Source organism: Microcebus murinus, chromosome 1 (assembly GCF_040939455.1).
Source record: "Microcebus murinus isolate Inina chromosome 1, M.murinus_Inina_mat1.0, whole genome shotgun sequence".
Lineage (NCBI taxonomy): Eukaryota > Metazoa > Chordata > Mammalia > Primates > Cheirogaleidae > Microcebus > Microcebus murinus.
In genome coordinates this window covers 146,184,805-146,209,759 of record NC_134104.1, presented here as the reverse complement: position 1 = coordinate 146,209,759, position 24,955 = coordinate 146,184,805, and the positions used below count along the sequence as shown (strand labels likewise).

Sequence of the window (24,955 nt, the reverse complement as noted above, 5' to 3'; positions counted from 1 at the left end):
CACTTAGCTTAAAACACAAACATACAGGCTGCGAGAGTGGCTCATGCCTGTTGTAATCCTAACACTCTGGGAGGCCAAGGCGGGGTGGGGGTGTAGGAGAGGATCGCTCAAGGTCAGAAGTTCAAAACCAGCCTGAGCAAGAGCAAGACCCCGTCTCTACTAAAAATAGAAAGAAATTAATTGGCCAACTAAAAATATATAGAAAAAAATTAGCTGGGCATGGTGGCACATGCCTGTAGTCCCAGCTACTTGGGAGGCTGAGGCAGGAGGATTGCTTGAAGACAGGAGTTTGAGACCAGCCTGAACAAGAGCAAGACCTCATCTCTACAAGAAATAGAAAAATTATTCTGGCATGGTGGTGCATGCCTGTAGTCCCAGCTACTCAGGAGGCTGAGGCAGGAAGATCGCTTAGGCCTAGGAGTTTGAGGTTGCTGTGATCTAGGCTGATGCCATAGCACTCTAGCCCAGGCAAGAGAGTGAGACTCTGTCTTAAAAAAACAAACAAACAAACAAACAAACAAACAAAAAACCACACAAACACATTGTACAACTGTGCAAACTAATTTTTTCTATATATCCTTATTCTATAAGCTTTTTATTATTTTTAAAAAATGTTGTTTTACTTTTTAAACTTTTTCCTTAAAAACTAAGGCACAAACACATTAACCTAGGCCTATGCATGGTCAGGATCATCAATATCACTGTCTTCCACCTCCACATCTTGTCCCACTGGAAGGTCTACAGGGGACAATAATACACACAGAGCTGTCACCTCCTGTGATAACAATGACTTCTTTTGGACATCCTGAAGGACCAGTCTAAGGCTGTTTTACAGTTAATTTTTTTAATATACATAGAAGTACACTTTAACTACAAAAAGTATAGTGTAGTAAATACATAAACCTGTAACATAGTCTCTTATTATCATTATCAAGTATTATGTATGGTACATAACTGTATGTGCTATACTTTTATATGACTGGCAACACAGTTGTATAAAAGCACCAGCCTCACCACAAAAACATGAGTTATGTGTTCTGCTATGACATTATGACAGCTGTGACATCACTAGGTGTTTTCAGCTGCATTGTAATCTTATGCGACTACTGTCATATATTCGGTGTGTTAACTGAAATGTCATTATGTGGCACATAACTGTACTCATTTCACCATTTTTCTCTCTATATATGTGACATATACATAGTTTATTTTCTGAATCATTTGAGAAAAATTACAGGCATCATATTCCTTCATCTGTAAACACTTCAGTATGAATATTCTTTTAAAAAAGGATATTCTCTTATGATATTCTCTTATGTACTATTATCAAAATCAAGAAATTTAATGTTGACACAATCAACTACCTTAAAAAGTTCATTTTACAATGACGTCAATTATCTCAGTAATGTCCTTTATAGAACTTCTTTTCCTTGGTCCAGGATCCAATCCAGAGCTATTCATCTCATTTAATTAAGTCCCTTTAATTTGCCTTTGATCTCAAACTGTGGACCTGTCTCTCTGTTTTCAATACATTGACAACTTTTGAAGAATCTAGGCCAGTTATTTTGTAGAATGTCCCTCAATTTGGGTTTGTCTGGCATTTCCTCGTGATTAGGTTTAACATTTTTTGGTAAAATCGCCAAAGAACTTGTGTGCCCTTCTCAGGGGATTCCTGACATCGATTAGTCCCAGTATTGGTCATATGAATCTTGTTCACTTGGCTAAGATGTCCAACAACAGTAAACTTAATATTTTCCTCTTTACACTTAATAAGCCATTTGTGGGAGAGTCTTTGAGACCATGTAAGTATCCCATTCCCTATTAAACCCTCTGGGGTGCTGTTTGGGAAGCTTTTGCAGACGAAGTTCTCTCCAAGATGAAAAATTGAGAAATGTCTGTACTGGCTTGGTTGAGGAGGCACGAATGCTTATTTTTACCTATTTCCTGTGTGGGCCATTGTGTTTAGTATCTGTGGCAACTAGGGAGAGAAGAGGGAGGAGTTCAGGATTTGTGATCCAGCAGCTCAACATTCTGCACGAGCAAAGAGAGCGGGTGGGGGCAGGGCAACAGGTGAGGAGCTCCCAGCAGCAAACTGTATGCATTTTAGACCATAGACTAGGCCTCGGGCTCATGTCTTTTTATGTTCCTGCAACCTTGCTTTCATCCATTCCTTATGATTGTGTGAGATCTCATCTAATTCAGGGGCTTTAGCAGACATGCACATATAACCAAGGATACTTGGAGGGTCAATGGAGGAGCTGTGCTTCATTCTTCTGACTGGGGAGTACCTGGGCTAATCATTTGTCACATTTATAGGGAGGAAATCGAATCTGTAGTTTTCTGAATTGTATGGGAGAATCTGGGAGTCAAAGATTATTAGAGATGGAGGGTTTATGTTAGCATTCATAATCTTTCAAGAGGCCGGGATTATTACCAACAATGAAAATACTGTCTAGGCCAAACCCACTGATGATGTTAGAGGTACAGACCTTAAACAAAATAGCAATACCCTGAATCAAGAAGTGTACAGAAATGTACACCTTGAACAACTCGAATGTATTCCTGGAATGAAAGGTTGGTTTTCATTGGAAAAAAGTTTAATTCACCACATTAAAAGATTTATGGAAAAAAATCAGATGATCACATGATCATCTCAACAGATTCAGGACAACTGTTTGATAAAATCCATATGGAGCAAGTAAAACTTTCCAATTCTTGTGGAAGTGTAAATTGGTACAACTACTTTGGAGAATGGTGTGTCAATCACCTGCACTCAAATGTTTATAGCAGCACAATTCACAATTGCAAAGCTATGGAAACAACCCAAGTGCCCATCAATTCATGAGTGGATTAATAAAATGTGGTATATGTATACCATGGAGTACTACTCAGCTTTAAGAAACAATGGTGATATAGCACCTCTTGTATATTCCTGGACAGAGTGGAACCCATTCTACTAAGGGAAGTATCTCAAGAATGGAAAAACAAGCACCACATGTACTCACCAGCAAATTGGTATTAACAGATCAACACCTAAGTGGACATATAGGAATAACATATATTGGGTGTCCAGCAGGTGGGAGGGGGCAGAAGGGGTTGGGTATATACAAACACAATGAGTAAGATGTGCAAAGTTTGGGGGATGGACACACTTGATGCTCTGACTTGAGGTGGGAGGGGGGGCATGGGCAATATACGTAACCTTAACACTTGTACCCCCATAATACGCTAAAATTAAAAAATTAAAAAAGAAAATGGTGTGTCATTATCTACTGAAGTGGAACATTACCATATCATATGCCTTGTCCATTCTACTCCAAAGTATATATCTGATACAAATGGATACATTTCACAAAAGACATGCACTACAATATTCATAGCAGCATTATTCATAATAGACTCCTGGAAACCATGCAAATGCCATCAATAGTGGGATGCATAAACATATTCTGGTATATTCTCACAATGGAATGCATTACAGCAAGAAGAATGGATTACCTCCAATTATATAAAACAGTATAGGTGACTCCTACCAAGCTAATGTTGCACAGAAGAAGCCAGGCACAAAGACAAGCATACTATATGAGTTCATTTATATAAGGAACCAAAAAGCAGATAAAACAGGTATGGTATCATTTTTTTTTTCCAGAGTTATGATATTAGTTACTTCTGTAACCAAAACTGGTTACCTCTGTGGGCTGAGTGGCGAGATGGAAAGTGGGTGACTCAGAGACTGGTAATATTCCATCCCTTTATCTCAGTGTTGGTCATACACATGGATTCAGTTTCTGGGAATTCACGCACTTATGATAGAGGCATTTTCTGCATGCATATTGCATTTCATTAAAAAATTTAAGAGAAAAAGTTCAACATTTCTTTTCTTTTTTTTTTTTTTTTTTTTTTTTTTGAGACACAGTCTCACTCTGTTGCCTAGGCTAGAGTGCCGTGGCATCAACCTAGCTCACAGCAACCTCAAACTCCTGGGCTCAAGCAATCCTCCTGCCTCAGCCTCCCGAGTAGCTGGGACTACAAGGCATGCGCCATCATGCCTGGCTAATTTTTTCTATATTTTAGTTGGTCAATTAATTTCTTTCTATTTTTAGTAGAGACTGGGTCTCACTCTTGCTCAGGCTGGTTTCAAACTCCTGGCCTTGAGCAATCCTCTCGCCTCGGCCTCCCAGAGTGCTAGGATTACAGGCCATGAGCCACCACGCCCGGCCTCAACATTTCTTTATAAGAAAAATTTTTAAAGATGGAACTTCTTTAACTTCTTTGAAAATATAGTATAAAAACCTACAGCAAATATCATAATCAACAAGGAAATGTTGAAAGTAATTCCTTTGAAATTAGGAATAAGAAACATATACTTACTCTTCTGCCACTGCTACCTGGTACTGGAGTTACTAACCTGTATAGTAAGTCAAGAAGAAGAAATGAATGGCATAAAGACTGGAAAAGAAGAACTAAAATTGCCATTATGTACAGATGATCTAGGAAAAAAACCTCAAAGGAATCTACAGATGTGGATGAATAAATGTGAAAAACCCCAAAGGATCTACAGATAAAATATTAAAGTTACCAAAGGAATATATTAAGATTGCTGAATGAAAAGCTGATAATACACAAATGTTACTTAAGATACATTTCTATAGCTCTTTTCTAGAGCTCAGTAAAAGGTAGCTTTAAAGTATAATTTAAAAAAAAATAAGATTTCTTTTATAATGGCATCAATAAATACAAAGTATCTAGGTGTAAAGATAACAAAATGAGCAAAAACTTTTATAGAGAAAATTATAGAATTTTATTTAAAGACATTAAAGAACTCCTAAATAGGTTTAGAGATATGTCATGTTCATGTTTTAGAAGACCAAATATCAAAAGATGTCAGTTCAGCCGGGCAAGGTGGCTCACGCCTGTAATCCTAGCACTCTGGAAGGCCAAGGCAGGCGGATTGCTTGAGCTCAGGAGTTCGAGACCAGCCTGCGCAAGAGTGAGACCCCATCTCTACTATAAATAGAAAGAAATTAGCCAAACAACTAAAAATATAGAAAAACAAAAATTAGCTGGGTATGGTGGCACGTGACTCTAGTCCCAGCTACTTGGGAGGCTGAGGCAAGAGGATTGCTTGAGCACAGGAGTTTGAGGTTGCTGTGAGCTAGGCTGACAGACACCATGGCACTCTAGCCTGGGCAACAGAGTAAGACTCTGTGTCAAAAAAAACAAAAAAAAGATGTCAGTTTTCCACCTGTCCCTCCACAGTGTTAAAAGTCTCTGATGTCCTTCCCTTCTTCCCTCCCTCCTTCCTTTCCTTCCTACAGGGACTATTTTGGGGGCTAAGTCCTGGAATTTCCAAGAAGAACTAACTACAGCTTGGTCCAAATACCAGTTCCAGGGCCTGCTGGATTTTCACCTCTGTGGCACAAGTCAGTCCCCTGCTTCTGTGTGTCACTAAAAGCTTCCACTTTGTGCAAAACATAGTCTAGTCAACAGTTTCTACCAAACAGCAAAACAAAGCAAAAAGCAATCTGCTTTCAGCAAGAGTTTAGAACCTGCTGCACTTACTTCTCACAATGTTCTGACACTTTCCTCTCCTCTTTTCTCCCCACCTTTGTGGAGAGAGAAATTCTCGGGTTCAATGCAAATTTTAACTCTCGGGTTCAATGCAAACTTCAACGTGCACACAAATCAACTGGGAATCGTGTTAAGCTGCAGGTTATGATTCAGCAAGTCTGGGCTTGCCATTCTGCATGTCTAACAAGCTTCCAGGTGATATTGGCGTGGCTGGTCTGTAGGTCACATTTTGATAAGAGATTAGGGTCTTCCTATGTAGTATGGGAATAAAGTCGCCATGAAGGCGTGGGGACATAATGAGATATGTGTAAACATGCATGGGAAAATCCATTGCTCCTGAAAAACATATTGGCTTGTTATTGTGGAAATCGTATGTTCCAGGGCTTGTCCAGTAAACCACGAGTGGCCTCCCCTGTGTGTCCACTGCCTGACACCTAAAGTCAATGGCCACACCCAGCAAGTTTGGCAGCTGAGCCCATGGGAAGCGTCCACTTCCCATGACACACCAGCCTCAGTGGAGAGTGCCCTGGCGAAGAAAAAGACGCCAGCAAAACAAGAATGCTCTGTGGTGGCTGACAAGTTGCATGAGTGCCCAGTGACTTCCAGAGCTAATGAGGTGAGGGGAAGATCTGCAGAAACAGGAAGTCCTGCAAGAGAGCAAGGAAATACACACACACAGAGTTCAAACCCAGAGTAGGGCTCTTCTGTTAACACACAGGGGAGGCCACTTGTGGTTTACTGGACAAGATCGGTTGAGTCCACAGATGCAGAACCCATAGATACAGAGGGCTGGCTGTACCTGTGACGGCCTTAGGGATCTTTTCACTTTTAAGATAAGTATACTGGATTGAATATTGTCTCCCCCAAACTCATCTTCTTCCTAGAATCTAGCAATATGATCTTATTTGGAAATAGGGTTGTTGCAGATATAATTAATTAAGATGAGGTCATACAAGAGCACGCCCCGAATCCAATATGACTGGTGTCCTTAGAAGAAGAAGAGACACAGAGAAGCAGACACACAGGTACAATGCCATGTGATAATGGAGGCAAAGATTGGAGCAATGCATCTATGTGCCAAGGAATGCCAAGGACTGCCAACAACATCCGAGGCTGAGAGAGGCATGGGACAGATTCTTCCCCGGGGCCGCTGAGAGAGCTTGCCCAGCCAAAGCCTGCATTTTAGACTTTTGGCCTCCGGAGCTCTGAGAGATTAAATTTCTGTTGTTTTGAGCCACTCGGGTTTGTAGTGATTTGTTAGAGGAGCCCCGGGAAACTAATATAAAAAGCACTTCAGAACTTTTCAGAGTGACTGGTCTCAAGGTATTGCCATCATTGACTTGTGTCGAATGAAAAAATTTAAACCTGAGACTTGAGAGAAGAAGGCTTTATCAGAGTGGCCTACGGACATTTCTGTAGATGTGTTCACACCAAACTTCATCACAGATGGTAGCTCTATTTCGTGCATCTTCCCTTCCTTCTGCAGATGGTTCAAAGCAACCACAATCCATCCAGTGGAACCCGTTCTAGCCTTGATGGTGTAGCGATATCTGCAGGTGGATGGATGGTGGTTAGGGTGGAAGCGCGCTTTTATCAGTGGGCATCTCGTGTGTTGGTGTAATGTACAGGGGTGCAGATGGGGAGTGGTACAGACCAGGCCCTTGGTTTTTTTCAACCTCACAGGTAGAGAGTTAATTTGATCATAATAGTTTGTCCATTCAGGTAGACACTCCTCCATTTACTCCTCAGCCACATTTATCTTCCATAAATAAATAATAACATTCTTATATATTCGAAACCAGTGTTTTCTCAACCTTGTCGGTTTATAGAATCACAGGGAGTTTAAAAAAAATATCAGTGCCAGGACCCGACTCCTCAATTCAATGAAGTCTGAATCTTTGAGTTTATTGCAAATACCCCCGCATGATTCTAATGCACAGCTAAGACTGAGAACTACTGTTCCTTTCGAAATCTTTGCTACTGCAAAAATATGGTTCATGGTCCAAAGCATTGGTATCAGCTGGGAGCTTGTTAGAAATGCATAATCTTGGCCCCACCCCAGACCGGATGAAGCAGAATCTGCATTTTGACCAGAACCAAGGTGATTGATGTGGGTGCATGAAATTTTCAAGGCCCTGGGCTATGGCCTCGGGTTACAAGGAGAATCCCTTGCCGCCTGTCACTGAGCCATCTACGAGCTTGTGGAGTAGTCCAACCTTTCTCAGAGATGATGTTCAAGCTATTTACTAACAGATGCTGGCCAGAGTGCCCTGCTCGCATGCCAATTCCAGCCTTATCGGTAACATTCTGGTTCTTAGAGCTTCTTGTCTGGGCTGTCTCGATCATATCTCAATGCCTGAGGCCTCTCTGAGGGGAAGAGGTGACAGCTGGCACCACTGGGCGGCTGCTCAGCTCCCAGCAAGCCCCTTCGCCTTGGAGATAAAATCAGTGCACAGGGCCTGGGTCCTCCCTTGTTGCTGCGGATCTGAGGGTGCCAGTTAATCACATTCCTCCTCTGTTCTAGGTTCTGAACAAATTTTAGAAACACATAGGGAATTTTAAAATAGTGCCCCTTTGGCACATTTGGGTAAAGCTAGAACAGAGACCATAGGTTTATTGATTGTATGAATCCAGCAGGGTTCCAGCAGAAAATGACTGCTTTATTGTCGCCACTGCCCTGCAGACCTACACTACCGCTCTGTTGACTCACCCTCCTCCACACCTGTGGCTTCTCAGGCAGACCCCATACCTTTCCGAGTCACACTTGGGTATTAATCCTCTTTTTATTAAGGATTTATTTTTTATTTTTTAATTTATTTTAATTTTTAATTTATTATTAGTCCTCCTTTTTTTTAGATAGTAAAGAAGTCCGGTCTCATCTAATACGAAAACTTTGATCTCTTATCTACTTTAGCATTTCCCCCTCCTCCAGCTTGGGCCATCCTTAGGCTGAGAAAACTGCACTGGAGCCAGGGCAGGGGGTGGCTTCTTCCCTCTCTCTCCTTTCTTTGTTCTTCCATTTCTTCTTCTGATTCGCTCTGTTGCCTCTCCCTGCTCCAGGCTTGGGGCAGGAGAGGGAGGGAAGGTAGGGGGCAGAGAGACTGCAAAAGGACTGCTCCCATAATAACTGGGCATCAGTGCCTTCCAGGTGCCATGCCCAAGACTGACTCTCTCCCTTGGAGCACGTCTGTGGGTTTCTTAGAAACTCCTGTCACTGACTTGGTGACACCTTCTCAGCCTGGCTGCTCAGGACTCCCCTTCAGCCCCTGGTTTCTGACAGTGCATCTTCCAGACTCCCCTGCTGGGTCACCCAGCCCCCCAAGGAATCTCCTTGAATAGGATGATTTCAGCACCTCTGAATCCAGCTCCCCTCCTTGGGGCTTACTTTGGCCCATGATAAGCTCATGCCCGTGGTACCCAGACAGCTTTCCAATTGTAAGCCTTCCCCAGGTAACCCCACCTCTTTGCTCTGTCACCTAGGCACCTCACTTTGAGAATTTCTCAGGCAGGGGTAGGCCGCTAGCCCCAGCATCTCCCAGATTCCAGGAAACATAAGCCAGTTTCTCTAAGTGATTCCTCAGCTAGCTTCCAATGTCCAGGCAGCAGGAGGTGGGAGGAGCAGGGGAGGAGGGGGAAATACTACCGCCCTCCTTGAACTCTGTCTCTAAGCCAGTGCTCACTGTCTAGTGCAGATGCTGTTGATGCCCAGACCCCTATGGCCTCAGCCAACCTCTGAGTTCCCCTGCATCCGTGGTGGATGGGAATAAGGACAACAGCTTCCATCCTCTGGGTCTCTGCCAGTGGGCTGGACATGCCAGGGTTAATAACCCAGGGATAATGACCAATCAACAGGGGCAGGGATCAGTGACTAGATATCCCAGCTTCCTCATTGCTTGGTGGGACAGCGTGAGGTGAGTTCTGGAGTCTTTCAGAACAGGATAAGGCAAGAGAGGTGCTCAGGGTGCCAAAGATGAGGCACTTACCATCGGGGTCGTGTGCGGGCAGGATTGGTGTCAGACAGCGAGCCCTTTCTTAAATTTGGCACCCTGAGTGCCTTGCTTGCCTCACCTGAGTCCCGGCCCTGCCTATCTCAGAGGGTCCCCATAGGGATCAGTCCCCAAGTGTTCACAGCAGAAGCTACTCAGTATCATCCTGACTGGCTTCCTTCCTTTCTCTGTCTCGTTTCCCCAGTTGCTCATTCCTGCTGCCTGGGACCACCTCCGAAATAAACCACCTGTTCTTGTCTTAGGCCCTGCTTCTTGAGCACCCAAACTAAGACCCTTTCCCATGTCTCCTTATGAATCATCAGCCTCACCTTGTTGACCAGTGACCTGGGTGAGTGCCAACATTCATGGGCCTGGGTGTTTTAGCAAATCTGTTCTCAGGTGGCAGGTGCCTGGCCACTAGGCTGCTGAGCCCTCATCCTGCCAGCTCAGGGGCAAAGCCAACAGACGGGAGTCCCTGCTGATGGCTGCCCAGCTCCACCCATGCTCTTCCTGCCGTTTTAACAACAGCCTTATTTTTTTTATTTTTTATTTTTTTTATTTGAGACAGAGTCTTACTCTGTTGCCTGGGCCAGAGTATCAGCCTAGCTCACAGCAACCTCAAACTCCTGGGCTCAAGCCATCCTCCTGCCTCAGCCTCCCAAGTAGCTGGGACTACAAGCATGTGCCACCATGTCCGGCTAATTTTTTTCTATATATTTTTAGATGTCCAGCTAATTTCTTTCTATTTTAGAAACAGAGTCTCACTCTTGCCCAGGCTGGTCTCAAACTCCTGAGCTCAAACGAGCCACCTGGCCTGCCTCAGCCTCCCAGAGTGCTAGGATTACAGGCGAACAAACAATAGTCTTATTGAAATAAAATTCACACACAGCTCCCCCCTTTAAAGTGTACAATTCAATGGTGTTCCATATATTCACAGATAGGTTCGACCATCACCACAATCAAGTTCAGAACATTTTTATCACCTCAACAAGAAACACTGCACCTTTTATCTATAAAGCCCATCTTCCTCCACTCCTCCACCCCGACACAGCTCCAAGTGACCACTAATATACTTGGTATCCCTCTAGATTTCCCTACTCTGGGCTTTCATGTGAACAGAATCACACAATATGCGGTCTTGTGCTGGTTTTAAGAAATAACGCTCGTGTTGAGGGGGGTAGGTCAAGGGGCGTTTCACACAGAGTTCAGTGTGCTCCCTCCAGTTCCCGCCACGGTTGTCCGGCAGAGGAGAGAGACTGGCGCAGGTAGAAAGGACTGCAGTGGCCATTGGGATGCATCCCCACAACCCCCTTCGGGCTAAAGGACCTATTTTCCCGGCTCCTGAGAGTGCTGCTGGCCACCTGCTGCTGTCAACATCGCTTCTGACATCGCTGCCCCTCAACTTCCAACTGTCTGCAGCCCTGAATTCTGTCCTCTATCTCCCAGCCCCAAATACCAGACCCCAGCATGACATAATAGGTGCAGCTGCTAGTGCCCTCGTGCTTACCCAAGAAACGGGGGCTTGGTATGAAGATGGGGGCCACAGAGGAGAAAGCGTAGGTGCAACTTACATTAGATGAAGGATGTGGGCTTGAGAACCACAAGGTGACACATGCAATGATGGCCCAGTGAAGGGACTAATTTAGAGGACTAGTGTGGGTTTAGTGCTATGCCAAGGAAAGAAATCTCTGAAGGATAGGAAATCTGCTCTTAGCATCTGCTTTCTTGATTGGCTCCTGGTATCAACTGTTGCAAGCTGGGCTCCCCAGGAGGCAGACTCGAGGTGGAGATTAGAGTGCAGAGAGTTTATTAAGGCCAACACCTGGGAAGGCAGGGGACGGCAGCAGGGACTGGGGAAAGACAGAAGTTGAGCTGTGTTGCCTCAGTGAAGGGCTCAGCTCACCCCACAGGGAGCTCTGACCCTTCTGAGGTGTCGTCCGTCAGCTGGGGGAGGAAGCCAGGCCTTTATGACTGGGTGTTGACCAGTCGTGGGACGCAGGCTGCCCCAGGAAGTGACTTGACCTTTGACTAAGAGGGCTGTTTTCAGCCGCAGCCATTTCTAAGAGGGCTGACGGCAGCGCTCCCTGGGGCTGGGAGAGCGAGTCCTTCAGCCCAAAGGGGGCCGTGGGGTGGGCATTCCAGTGTCCACCACAGTCCTCTTCACCTGGGCCGGTCTCCCCCTCTGCCAGACCGCAGAGCTCCTGACAGCAGAATAACAAGTGGCACAAGTGGTCCAGAGACTGCCTTCCCCTCTCACAGTGGGCCTAACGCGCAGTGGGCCTGGAGCCCGCTGGTCGAGGGGCGGACTCGGCCGCACGCAGCTGTGGCTGGGCACGGTGGGCCTGAGTTCCAAGAAAGTCAGCTCAGGCCTTGCATGCAGGTAGGAATCTCGTCACCCAGAGAAAGTCACTATGACTGTGCCTTTGAAGAGCTGGTGCCGGTTTTCTGGCTGAGGTGGCTTATGGGCAGGATGAGAATCTAAAGGAGGCAGGAGGGGAAGAGGAGGAGGAAGGCTGAGGCCCAGAGGGATGAATGGGCGGCAGGGCAGAGAGATGGAAAGGGGGCAGAGGGACAGGGGAGGGTGCCAGTGAAAACTCGGCTGTCATTGCAAGCAGGACCGATGTCTGTGGGGAGCAGAGAGGAGACTGACTCAGGGAAGCCTCGAACTTCCCGCCATCTCCCTCCTCGCCATGTGCTCCCACCCAGATCTCAACTGTGCCAAGCCCACCTCCGCCTGCTCCACATCTGTACCCTCACAGCAGCTCCTGGCTGAGACACACATATAACCCTCCTGACGAGGTGCATGTTGAGTTCCTGACGACAAACCTCAAGCAGGCTGTCCACACTGCCCGGCGATCCTGCTTGGTGTCCTGGTCAACTCGGCCTCAGCCTCCAACATGGCCATTTCATACCTGACCCTCTGTCCTTATTCTCAGATGCTGGCCTTGCTTCTGTTTTCACCGAGAAAACAGACTCAATCAAAGAAGTAGTTTCCCAAGCTGCTATATCTTCTTTTTTTTTTTTTTTTTTTGCAGTTTTTATTTAAACACAAATAAAATGTGCACATGTGCTATCTATTCATTTTCTTCACTGCGCAGCCTGGCATTGGGATGGGTGACTCTGATGGCCAGCTGGGCTGCTCTTTCCACAATGGCTTTGCAGTTCTTGGAGGAAACGTTATGAGCAATCTCCACACAGTAAGATTTGTCGCACATCAGCTGCACTTCCAGCTCCTTGACGTTGTGGACCAGGAACTTGCGGAAACCACTGGGCAGCATGTGCTTTGTTTTCTTGCTGCTTCCATAACCAATGTTGGGCATCAAGATCTGACCCTTGAATCTTCTCCGAACCCTGTTGTCAATACCCCTGGGTTTCCGCCAGTTATGCTTAATTTTGACATATTGGTCTGACTGGTGCCTGATAAACTTCTTGGTCCTCTTTTTGACGATCTTGGGCTTCACAGGGGTCTTAGGTCAGCCATGATGGCGAATAGGAGATGGCTGCCACCTCCGTAGGCACCGCCAAGGAGAGAGCCCGAGATGCTATATCTTATCTAATTTCAGTCTGTATCAGCAGAGCCTGGGCTCAGCCCTTGGACCTCGTCTCCTCTGCGTTGACCCCACTAGGTACAGTTTGTCCATTCCCATAGCTTTGATGTCATCAACAGGGTAGGGATGCCCACACTCACAGCTCTAGTCTACATGATTGGCACATGTAGCTGCCTACACGACGGTGCCATTTGAGGCATCTAAAGTATAATGTTTCCCAAAGAAAACTCTTGATTCACATCCCACAAACCTGGTGCTCCCCTTGGGACTCCCCATAAATGACATCTGCATCTCTCAGTTGCTCAGGCCAAGATGATAATTCATCCTTCACACCTCTCTTTCCCTCACCCCACACGTCCAATGCATTAGTGCATTCTGTTGCTTCTACCCTCAAAATATATCCAGAATCCACCAGCAGCTCTCACGTGAACTGTTGTGATAGCTGCTCCACACTTCCCAGTCACTCATTCCTTGGTAATCTTCCCCGCTGGTGACATCGTCTGCTTTCAGGTCCATCTTCTGCAGAGGAGGTGGAGGGCAGAGACTAGGGGAGGCACACTGAGCCCAGACTGCCTGTTAATATACACATTATTTATTTTTCTATTGTTAATCTGTCTTTTGTTACAGGAGTCCTAATTAGAACTTATGAAAGGTAGAGAGAAAATTATTGTTCCTTCCCTACAAGAAATCACACACACACACACACACATACTCTGAAATCGAATGAAAATGGAAGTACAAACTATCAAAATATGAGGGATGCAACTAAAGCGGTGCTGGAAGGAAAATTTAAAGTACTAAATGTTTACATTAGAAAAGAGCAGGTGGGGTGGAGCAAGATGGCGGACGAATAACACTGCCAGACAGAGTGTCTCTGCAGAAAAGACAGATTCTAGCAGAAATTAGAAAAAAGAAGCAAGAAGACGAGCATACAGCGGACGAGGGCCGGAAGGAGGGGTACCTGAGACCCCAGGAGACTCCATGGGAGGAGGCTGTGGAGGAGAACTGGAGGCTGAGACCACCGGAGCAGCCCAGAGACCAGCGGCAAGGGTAGGTGGATTTGCTGTTTCCCCTCCCCTGCATTTGGGACTGCTGGTGGGCTCCCCAGCGGGTGGAGAGACCTGCGGACACCTGCCCAGAGATGGCCGCCGCCAGCCAGCGGTGAGCCTGTAGCAGACGTGGCACCAGGTTCCCAACTTCCTCCGGGCACCTCCGTGTGCACAGACCCGAGCCGCACCGCAGGCGCCATATTGCCTCCTCCTCCCCTCTGCCGACTCTACCCGTGGATGCCCAGAGAGACAATACAGCCACCAGCCAGAGGCACCTCCAGGGAACGGGACCTTCCCTTTTGGGACCCTACAGCTAACTCAGGGGAACTCAGACTGTGAGCTCCCTACCCGCCCGCCCTCCCAGGTGCTGCTGGCATGGAGTTCCCAGGAGAACGGTGCCGACTCAGAGGCTGAGAGACATAGACCCAGCTTGGGCTCCCTGTGAGTGAATTGGGACCAGAACTCCTCTCCCTGGTGGGGATACAGTTTGAACTCTGGGACCCAGAGGTCGGACCTGCAGACCAGATCCCCTGCACCAACGGCTAGCATTGCCCGGGGCACAGAAGGGTTATACGTGAACAGCCTACTGAGGTGTGTGTGCCTCCAGGGGCGGATCAGCATCCTAGAGGGCAACCCTCCTCCCAGGAGGAGGCCGTGTGCCCAGCCCAGGTGGCGTTCCTGTGCAGGGAACCTCCCCGCCGGCATCACAGTCCGGGGAGGCCTGGTGACTTGTGGTCTGGCCTGTGGCAGAGGCCCAGGAGTAGCTGCGGAGTTGGGGAGGGTGGAAAGAAGCAAGGCCTGCTCCAGACTGCGGGTCTCAGACAGACCCACCCCCACACCCGGATTTTCTGGCTGAGTGGGATCATTCCAGCCCCACCCTGACAGCTTTTCCTGGAAGCAGAGAACAGAACTTTGACCCCTGCTAACTGCCTGAGGGCAGGCTTACCCAACCCAGCTCCGCCCAGAACAAGAGCTGACAACAGGACACAAAAGCAACAGCATAGCCTGTTCCGCCAAGCAAACGCCACCTACTGACAGGGACGGCATCCTGCACAGCCTTTCCACGGCACCCACTGACTCAATATACAGGGAGTGGTCCAATTTCACCCACAGACACCACCTAACGCCTCAGAAACTAAACAAGGTGTGTGAATACCCAAACAATAACCTAAGGAAAGAAACAACAACTTATCGACATGGGAAGAAATCAGTGAAAGAACTCAGGATATATGAAGAACCAAATGGAAAACACACCCCCAAAGAGGAGCACCAGCCCCCTAGAAACGGACACTAACCAAAATCAGGCAACCAATATGACAGAAGAGGAATTTCGTATGTGGATCATAAGAACACTCACCCAGCTGCAACAACAACTCAATAACCAACACAAAGAAACCACAAAAAGCCTCCAGGATATGGAAAAAGAAATAGACACAATGAAGAAAAGTTTAATCGAACTCCTGGAAATGAAAAATCAATTCAAGGAACTACAAAATACAGTGGAAAGTCTCAAGAACAGGGTAGATCAAACAGAAGAAAGAATCTCAGAGCTTGAAGATAACACCCTCCAATTAAATAAATCAGTCACAGAAATAGAGCAGAGAAACAAGAAAAAAGAGCAAAGCCTACAAGAGCTGTGGGATTATGTGAAGAAACCTAATGTGAGGGTCATAGGGTTACCAGAAGGGGAAGAAGACAACACTCAAGGGTTGGACAAGCTGTTTGAAGATATAATAGGGGAAAATTTCCCAGGCTTGCTCAAAATCTTGATATACAAGCTCAAGAAGCTCAGAGGACCCCTGGGAGATTCGATGCAAACAGGAAGACGTCACGACATGCAGTCATCAGACTGACCAAAGTATCAACTAAAGAGGCCCTTCTAAGAGCTGTAAGACAAAAGAAGCAAGTAACATACAAGGGAAAGCCAATTCGAATAACATCAGACTTCTCTAATGAGACTTTACAAGCAAGGAGAGACTGGGGCCCCATTCTCACTCTTTTGAAACAAAACAATGCCCAGCCTAGAATATTATTCCCTGAAAACCTAAGCTTTGTATATGAAGGAGAAATAAAAACATTCTCAGACAAGCAAAGGCTCAGAGAATTTACCAAGACAAGACCAGCCCTACAAGAAGTACTTAAAACAGCATTACGTACGGAACATCATAATAATAACCCACGAATATAAAAACAACCAAAACCCAAAGATATTAAAGGCCAGATATTACAATGGCTCAAGACAGAAATCATAGCAACAACATCCAACCCAACAGAATGAACAGTAATCTACCTTACCTATCAGTTCTCTCAATAAATGTGAATGGCTTAAACTCTCCACTTAAGAGACATACGCTGGCTGAATGGATAAGAAAATACAGGCCAAGTATATGCTGTCTTCAGGAAACACATCTAACCTGCAAGGATACATATAGACTAAAAATAAAAGGGTGGAGATCAATATTCCAAGCAAATAGAAGCCAAAAGAAGGCTGGTGTGGCAGTTCTAATCTCAGACAATTTAGTTTTTAAACCAACAAAGGTAGTGAAAGACAAAGAGGGTCATTATATTCTGATGCTGAATGAACTGTGAAAAAAAAAAAAAAAGAGGGTCATTATATAATGGTGAAGGGCACAGTTCAACAAGAAGAGATAACAATTTTAAATATATATGCACCCAAATTAGGTGCACCCAGATTCATAAAGTAAACCTTACTGGAGCTAAGCAAATGGATTAATAGCAACTCCATAATCACTGGAGATTTCAACACCCCACTGACGGCATGAGACAGATCCTCCAAACAGAAAATTAATAAAGAAATAATGGACTTAAACAAAACCCTAGAACAATTGGGTCTGACTGACATTTACAGAACATTCTACCCAAAATCCACTGAATATACATTCTTCTCATCAGCTCACGGGACATTCTTTAAGATTGACCATATCCTAGGACACAAAGAAAATCTCAAGAAATTTAAAAAAATAGAAATCATACCATGTACCTTCTCAGATCACAGTGGACTAAAAGTAGAAATCAACCCTAACAGAAACTCACATTTCTACACAAAAACGTGGAAATTAAACAACCTCCTACTAAATGATTTCTTCATAAATGAAGAAATCAAGACGGAAATAAAAAAATTCTATGAAGAAAACGACAATGGAGAGACAAGTTATCAACTCCTCTGGGACACAGCTAAAGCAGTTCTGAGAGGAAAGTTTATCTCCATAAATGCCTATAACCAAAAGTCAAGAAGATCACAAATAGACAATCTAATGAAACGACTCAAAGAGCTGGAAAAAGAAGAACAGACCAAGCCCAAACCCAGCAGAAGAAGTGAAATCAACAAGATCAAATCAGAACTAAACGAAATTGAAAACAGGGAAGCTATTCAGGAGATTAATAAAACAAAACGTTGGTTCTTTGAAAAAATAAACAAAATTGACACACCATTGGCTAAGCTAATGAAAAGCAGAAAAGAGAAATCTCTAATAAGCTCCATCAGGAATAAAAAAGGAGATATCACAACTGATCCCAAAGAGATACAAGATACAAGTTATGAATACTACAAAATTCTTTATGCACACAAACTGGAAAATGTGGAGGAAATGGACAAATTTCTAGAAACACACAGCCTCCCTAGGCTCAACCAGGAAGAAATAGATTCCCTGAACAGACCAATCTCAACAGCTGAAATAGAAACAGCAATTAAAAATCTCCCTAAAAAGAAAAGTCCTGGTCCAGATAGCTTCACACCCGAATTTTACCACACTTACAAAGAAGAACTAGTACCTATCTGCAAGAAACTATTCCACAACATCGAGAAGAACGGAAACCTCCCCGACACCTTTTATGAAGTGAATATTACTCTGATACCAAAACCAGGAAAGGATGCAACAAAAAAAGAAAACTATAGACCGATATCCCTAATGAATATAGATGCAAAAATTTTTCAACAAAATCTTAGCTAACCGAATCCAGACACTTATCAAAAAAATAATCCACCACGACCAAGTGGGCTTCATCCCAGGGATGCAGGGATGGTTCAACATACGTAAATCTATAAATGCAATTCACCACATCAACAGAAGCAAAAACAAAGACCACATGATTCTTTCAATAGATGCAGAAAAAGCTTTTGACAAAATTCAACACCCTTTCATGATACGAACACTTAAGAAAATAGGCATAGAAGGGACATACCTAAAAATGATACAAGCCATATATGACAGACCCATAGCCAACATCATACTGAATGGGGAAAAATTGAAATCATTCCCACTTAAAACTGGAACCAGACAAGGCTGCCCACTATCTCCACTTCTGTTCAACATAGTGCTGGAAGTCTTGGCTACAGCAATCAGACAGGAAAATGGAATCAAAGGTATCCAAATAGGGGCAGAAGAGATCAAACTTTCACTGTTTGTTGATGATATGATATGGTATCTAGAAAACCCCAAAGATTCAACCAAGAAACTCCTGGAACTGATCAATGAATTTAGTAAAGTCTCAGGATACAAAATCAATACGCAGAAATCAGAGGCATTCATATACGCCAACAACAATCTAATTGAGAACCAAATCAAAGACTCAATTCCCTTCACAATAGCAACAAAGAAATTAAAGTACCTAGGAATATACTTAACCAAGGACGTAAAAGACCTCTACTTGGAGAACTATGAAACACTGAGGAAGGAAATAGCAGAGGATGTAAACAGATGGAAATCCATACCATGCTCGTGGATCGGCAGACTCAATATCATCAAAATGTCTATACTACCCAAACTGATCTACAGATTCAATGCAATACCTATTAAAATCCCATCAGCATTCTTCACAGATATAGTAAAAATAATTTTACGCTTCGTATGGAACCAAAGAAGACCCCGAATATCAAGAGCAATTCTAGGCAACAAAAACAAAATGGGAGGCATTAATATGCCAGATATCAAACCTACAAAGCTGTAGTAATTAAATCAATATGGTATTGGGACAAAAATAGGAATATTGACCAGTGGAACAGATGTGAGAATCCTGATATAAAACCATCCTCATATAGCCATCTAATCTTTGACAAAGCAGACAAAAACATACGCTGGGGAAAAGAATCTCTCTTCAATAAATGGTGCTGGGAAAACTGGATAGCCACCTGTAGAAGGCTAAAACAGGACCCACACCTTTCACCTCTCACAAAAACCAACTCACACTGGATAACAGACTTAAACCTAAGGTATGAAACTATTAGAACTCTAGAGGAAAAAGTTGGAAACACTCTCCTAGACATCAGCCTGGGCAAAGAGTTTATGAAGAAGTCCCCAAAGGCAATCACAGCAGCAACAAAAATAAATAAATGGGACATGATCAAACTACAAAGCTTCTGCACAGCCAAAGAAATAGTCATGAAAGTAAACAGACAACCTACAGAATGGGAGAAAATTTTTGCATCCTATGCATCTGATAAGGGACTGATAACTAGAATATACTTAGAACTCATGAAAATCAGGAAGAAAAAATCAAATAACCCCATTAAAAAGTGGGCAAAGGACTTGAACAGAAACTTTTCTAAAGAAGACAGAAGAATGGCCAACAAACATATGAAAAAATGCTCAACATCTCTAATCATCAGGGAAATGCAAATCAAAACTACAATGAGATATCGCTTAACCCCAGTGAGAATGGCCTTTATCAAAAAATCTCCAAACAATAAATGCTGGCGTGGTTGCGGAGAGAGAGGAACACTCCTACACTGCTGGTGGGACTGCAAACTAGTTCAACCTCTGTGGAAAGCAATATGGAGATACCTTAAAGCGATACAAGTGAATCTACCATTTGATCCAGCAATCCCATTGCTGGGCATCTACCCAAATGATCCAATGACACTCTACAAAAAAGACACCTGCACTCGAATGTTTATAGCAGCACAATTCATAATTGCAAGGCTGTGGAAACAGCCCAAGTGCCCATCAATCCAAGAATGGATTAATAAAATGTGGTATATGTATACCATGGAGTACTATTCAGCTCTAAGAAACAATGGTGATATAGCACATCTTATATTTTCCTGGTTAGAGCTGGAACCCATACTACTAAGTGAAGTATCCCAAGAATGGAAAAACAAGCACCAGATATATTCTCCAGAAAACTGGTATTAACTGACTAGCACCTAAGTGGACACATAGGTACTACAGTAATAGGGTATTGGGCAGGTGGGGGGGGAGGGGGGCGGGGGGAGGGGGGTGGGTATATACATACATAATGAGTGAGATGTGCACCATCTGGAGGATGGTCATGATGGAGACTCAGACTTGTTGGGGGAGGGGGGGAAATGGGCATTTATTGAAACCTTAAAATCTGTACCCCCATAATATGCCGAAATAAAAAAAAAAGAAAAGAAAGAAAAGAGTAAAAGTCTCAGATCAATAATCTAGGTTCCCATCTCAAGAACCTAGAAAAAGAAGAGCCAAATAAGCCCAAAGCAAGCAGAAGGAAGGAAATAATGAAGATAATAAGAGAAGATAGTGACACTGAAATTAGAAAAATGACAGATAAAATCAAGGGGAAATGTTGGTTCTTTGAAAAGATGAATGAAGCTGGCAACCTTCCACGTAGGCTGACCAAGGAAAAAAGAAGACACAAATTTACCAAAATCATAAATGAAATAGGGGATATCACTACAGATCTTGAAGACATCAAAAGGGTAATAAGTTAATACTACAAACAATTCTAAACATGTAAATTTGATAACTTAGGTGAAATACACTAATTCTTCAGAAAGCAAACACTACCATAACTCGCCTGATATGAAATAGCTTTATAATTATTAATCAAATTAAATTCATACTTTTAAAACTTCCAATTAAGAAATCTCCAGACCCTGTTGGTGTTCCTAGAGGATTCTAACAAATGTTTAAAGAATTAACACCAACTCTAAATATTCTCTTCCTGAATATAGGAGAGGACATTTCCCAATTCATTTCATGAAGCTTGTATAACTTTGATACTCTAAATTTTATAAGGGTAAGCAAAGGAACTAGAATAGTGAAAACAATTTGTAAAAGGAATACAATAAGAAAAATAACTACTTGATTTGAAGACTTATTATAGAGCTACAGAAATCAAAATTGTGTGGTATTAGTGGAGGGACAGGCATATAGATCAATGGAACAGACTCGATAACTAAGATCTAGAGTACCATAAATATGCCCAGTCAATTTTTTACAAAGATGTAAAGGAAATTTAATGGTGGAAGGATAACTTTTTTCAACAAATGGTCCTGGAGCTATTGGACATCCATAGCAAAAAAATGAACCCACCTAAACCTTACACTTTATATAAAATTAACTCAATTATCACAGACCTAAATGAAAAACTCAAAATTATAAAACTTATAGGAAAAAAACTTCACATGTAAGGTTTAGGCAAGGGGTTTTTAGACTTGATACCAAAAGCACAATTGAAAAAAAAATTGATAGATCAGACTTCTTTAAAATAAAAAACTTTTGTTCTGTGAAAAATACTGTTAAGAGGTGGAAAAAAACAAGCTACCAAATGAGAGAAAAAGAAAAGATTTGCAAACCACATATTCAACAAAGCGCTAGTATCTAGAATATATAAAGGACTTTAAAACTCAATAGTAAAAACACAAGCAATCTAATTAGAAAGTAGCCAAAAAGACGTAAAGATACAGTTCACCAAAGAGAATAAATAGCAAATAAGCACAAGGAAATATGGTCAACATTACTATTCATTAGGGAAATGCAAACTAAAATCACAATGAAATACAGCTACTTGCCTATTAAAATGGCTAAAATTTAAAAATACTGGCCAGGATGCAGAGAAACTGGATCATTTATACATTGCTGATAGAAATGTAAAAGGATACAGTCACTCTGAAAAAGGGGTTCATAGTTTCTTCAAAAAAACTAAATATGCAACTATCATACAACCCAGGAACTGCTCCTCTGGGCATTTATTTCAGAGAAATAAAAAAACTTAAGTTCACAGAAAAACCTGAACATGAAAGTTCATACTAGCTTTATTTGTAATAGCCAAAAACTGTAAACAAACTAATTGTCCTTTAATGGGTGCATGGAATGGCACATTCATACCATCCAGTGCTACTCAGTAATAAAAAGGAACAAACTATTGAGACACATCACAACTGGGATGAATTTCCAGAGAATTAGACTGAGTGAAATAAAAGCCAATTCCAAAAGGTTACATATTTCACTTATATAACATTCTTGGATGTGGCTATAAAAAGACAACACGAGTGATGCTAACGGTGATTGAATTGTTCTGTATCTTGACTGTGTCAATGTCAATATCCTGATTGTGATATTGTACTGCTGTTTTGCAGGATATTTCTATTGGCAAAAACTAGGTAAAGGGATCTCCTTGTATCACTCAATGTGAATGTATGATCATCTCAAAATAAAATAAATACACTGATACCAATTTGGTTTCTGTTTTGTGAAAGGGCCATATATACAAAGCGAGCTCCAAACACAGAAGGAGCTGAGAAACCAAAGAACCAGGCAGACCAATCCAGTGTGTTGTGTCAGCAGAGGATGATTTATTGGGGAACTTACAAACAGAAGCGTGGTCTTGCACGGCCCCAAGACGGGTAGATCTCTACACCACTACCCTATAGACCCACGGCTTATATACCACAAGGGAAAGATACACATACTCCAGAAGGAATGAGCAGGACAATGTAAGTTGAACCTTCAGGGAAAAGCAAGAATGCTATGTGTGTCATAGCCTACAATTTGCCTAAGGGCAGGATGTATGTTTATGATAACATCTAGGCCGCTTTGGCTTACAGGGGAACAGTGAATAAAGTAGAAATCTTGTAGGCCTTCCCGAGACTGGGGTTGATCAGAGGCCAACATGGTGGATTACCACCCAGGATGGAGTGACTTTAGCCTCCACAGTTCCTATATACCAGAAACAACCAGTTATATCATTGTTTTATTTGAATATTACATATCAGGAATCTTTTCATATAGGTATTATTCTGTTCTACTTATTCTGACATGTCCTTTGCCCATTTTTCTATTTACTTTTTTTGTATTAATGTATATGAACTGTTTATATATTATGGACATCACTGCACTGTATATGTTGTTTATATGGCTCTAAAATGACAGCTGATTTTCAAATTCTATTCACCAAAATGTCAAATATCTTAGCAAGTGTGCTCTGGTCTGGTCATCCTAGACACAGCTGTGTGAAGTCATCACTGACGTGAGCCCCAGAACGATGTGCTGACCACCTCACCTTTGTCTGGTCAGTTCTCTGGAATCATATAGAAGAGCAGTAACTGAGCTCAGGTAAGAACTCCAGTCTATCTGATACCAACCTTATGATTTTTTTTTTTTTTTTACTGTACTACATTATTTTCAGTACTACTTATGCTAACTGTGTACATATGATTTGCATAGGGTCAAGATTGTTCTTAAAAATAACACTGATTGGCCAGGCATGGCAGCTCACGCCTGTAATCCTAGCACTCTGGGAGGCTGAGGCGAGTGGATTGCTCAAGGTCAGGAGTTCGAAACCAGCCTGAGCGAGACCCCGTCTCTACTAAAATTAGAAAGAAATTAATTGACCAACTAAAAATATATATACAAAAAAAATAAAATTAGCCGGACATGGTGGTGCATGCCTGTAGTGTCAGCTACTCGGGAGGCTGAGGCAGGAGGATTGCTTGATCCCAGGAGATTGAGGTTGCTGTGAGCTAGGCTGATGCCACGGCACTCACTCTAGCCTGGGCAACAAAGTGAGACTCTGTCTCAAAATAATAATAATAATGATGATAATAATAATACTGATCACAGCTAATTTATTGACCACTCCAGATAAATGCACTACATACCTTATCACATACATTGTCCCGTTTAGTCCTCATCACAATTCTAAGAAGAGGTTATTATTGTCCCCATTTTGTTAATGAGGAAGCAGAATCTTAGATCAGTTAAATAACTTGTCCGAGGTCAAAGAAGCTAATAAATGGCAGGATCAGCTCAAACTCACCTACCGAGGCACCACAGCTCTATGAAAATGTTTGGTTTCAGGGGATATTGGTGGACCTCCTTCAGATCAGAACCCTAACCCTAATCCACCCTTTTATAACCAAGTCATATCCCAATACTCTTACCAAAATGCTATACCCACTCTCTGGTGTGGAGCAGGCATTCTCTCCAGCCCCTGAAAACTGTCAGGAGGTGGAAAATTCAAAGAAAGGAGAGGGGAACCACAAAATCATTCGTATGAACAGAGGAGAGCAAAAAATCTCTGAGGTCACAAATGCTAACACGTCTCCAGGTATGAGTCAGAGGGTTCATTGAGAACACCAAAATAGTTTTATTTCCAGATAAATATCAAAGCACAAGTTAAAATGGTTATCTGACCTATGAAACACATTAAGATTAGTTCACATACTTTTTCTGGGGTGGAAGGAAAATATGTAGGGGATTTTTTAATTGTAATAATTATTTTTAAAAATTTTTTCACAGTGGCCAGGCTAATCTTCTCTGTATCATTCCAGTTTTAGTATATGTGCTGCTGAAGCGAGCACTAAACTGTAATAAATTTTAATTTTTTTTGTAAAAATGTATGCAAAAAATTAAATAGTACTAAAAATTTGTAATAAAATATAGCTGTCTCTTGTCCACACACTAGTCTTATACTCCAGAAAAGATCCTCAGTAACGCTTTTAGCTGTTTTTTTCCCCTTTGGCATTTACCATCAAAATTTCTAAATAGTATTCTTATAATTTCCCAGTTCGGAACTTCTA

At 42.9% G+C, this 24,955-nt stretch overlaps 2 pseudogenes; both read right to left on the bottom strand.

Moving 5' to 3' along the window:
* Nucleotides 1-12,631: 12,631 nt before the first annotated feature.
* LOC105874498 (large ribosomal subunit protein eL32-like) lies at nucleotides 12,632-13,038 on the bottom strand (annotated as a pseudogene).
* An 11,599-nt stretch (nucleotides 13,039-24,637) lies between these two features.
* LOC142875157 (uncharacterized) lies at nucleotides 24,638-24,736 on the bottom strand (annotated as a pseudogene).
* Nucleotides 24,737-24,955: the final 219 nt, after the last annotated feature.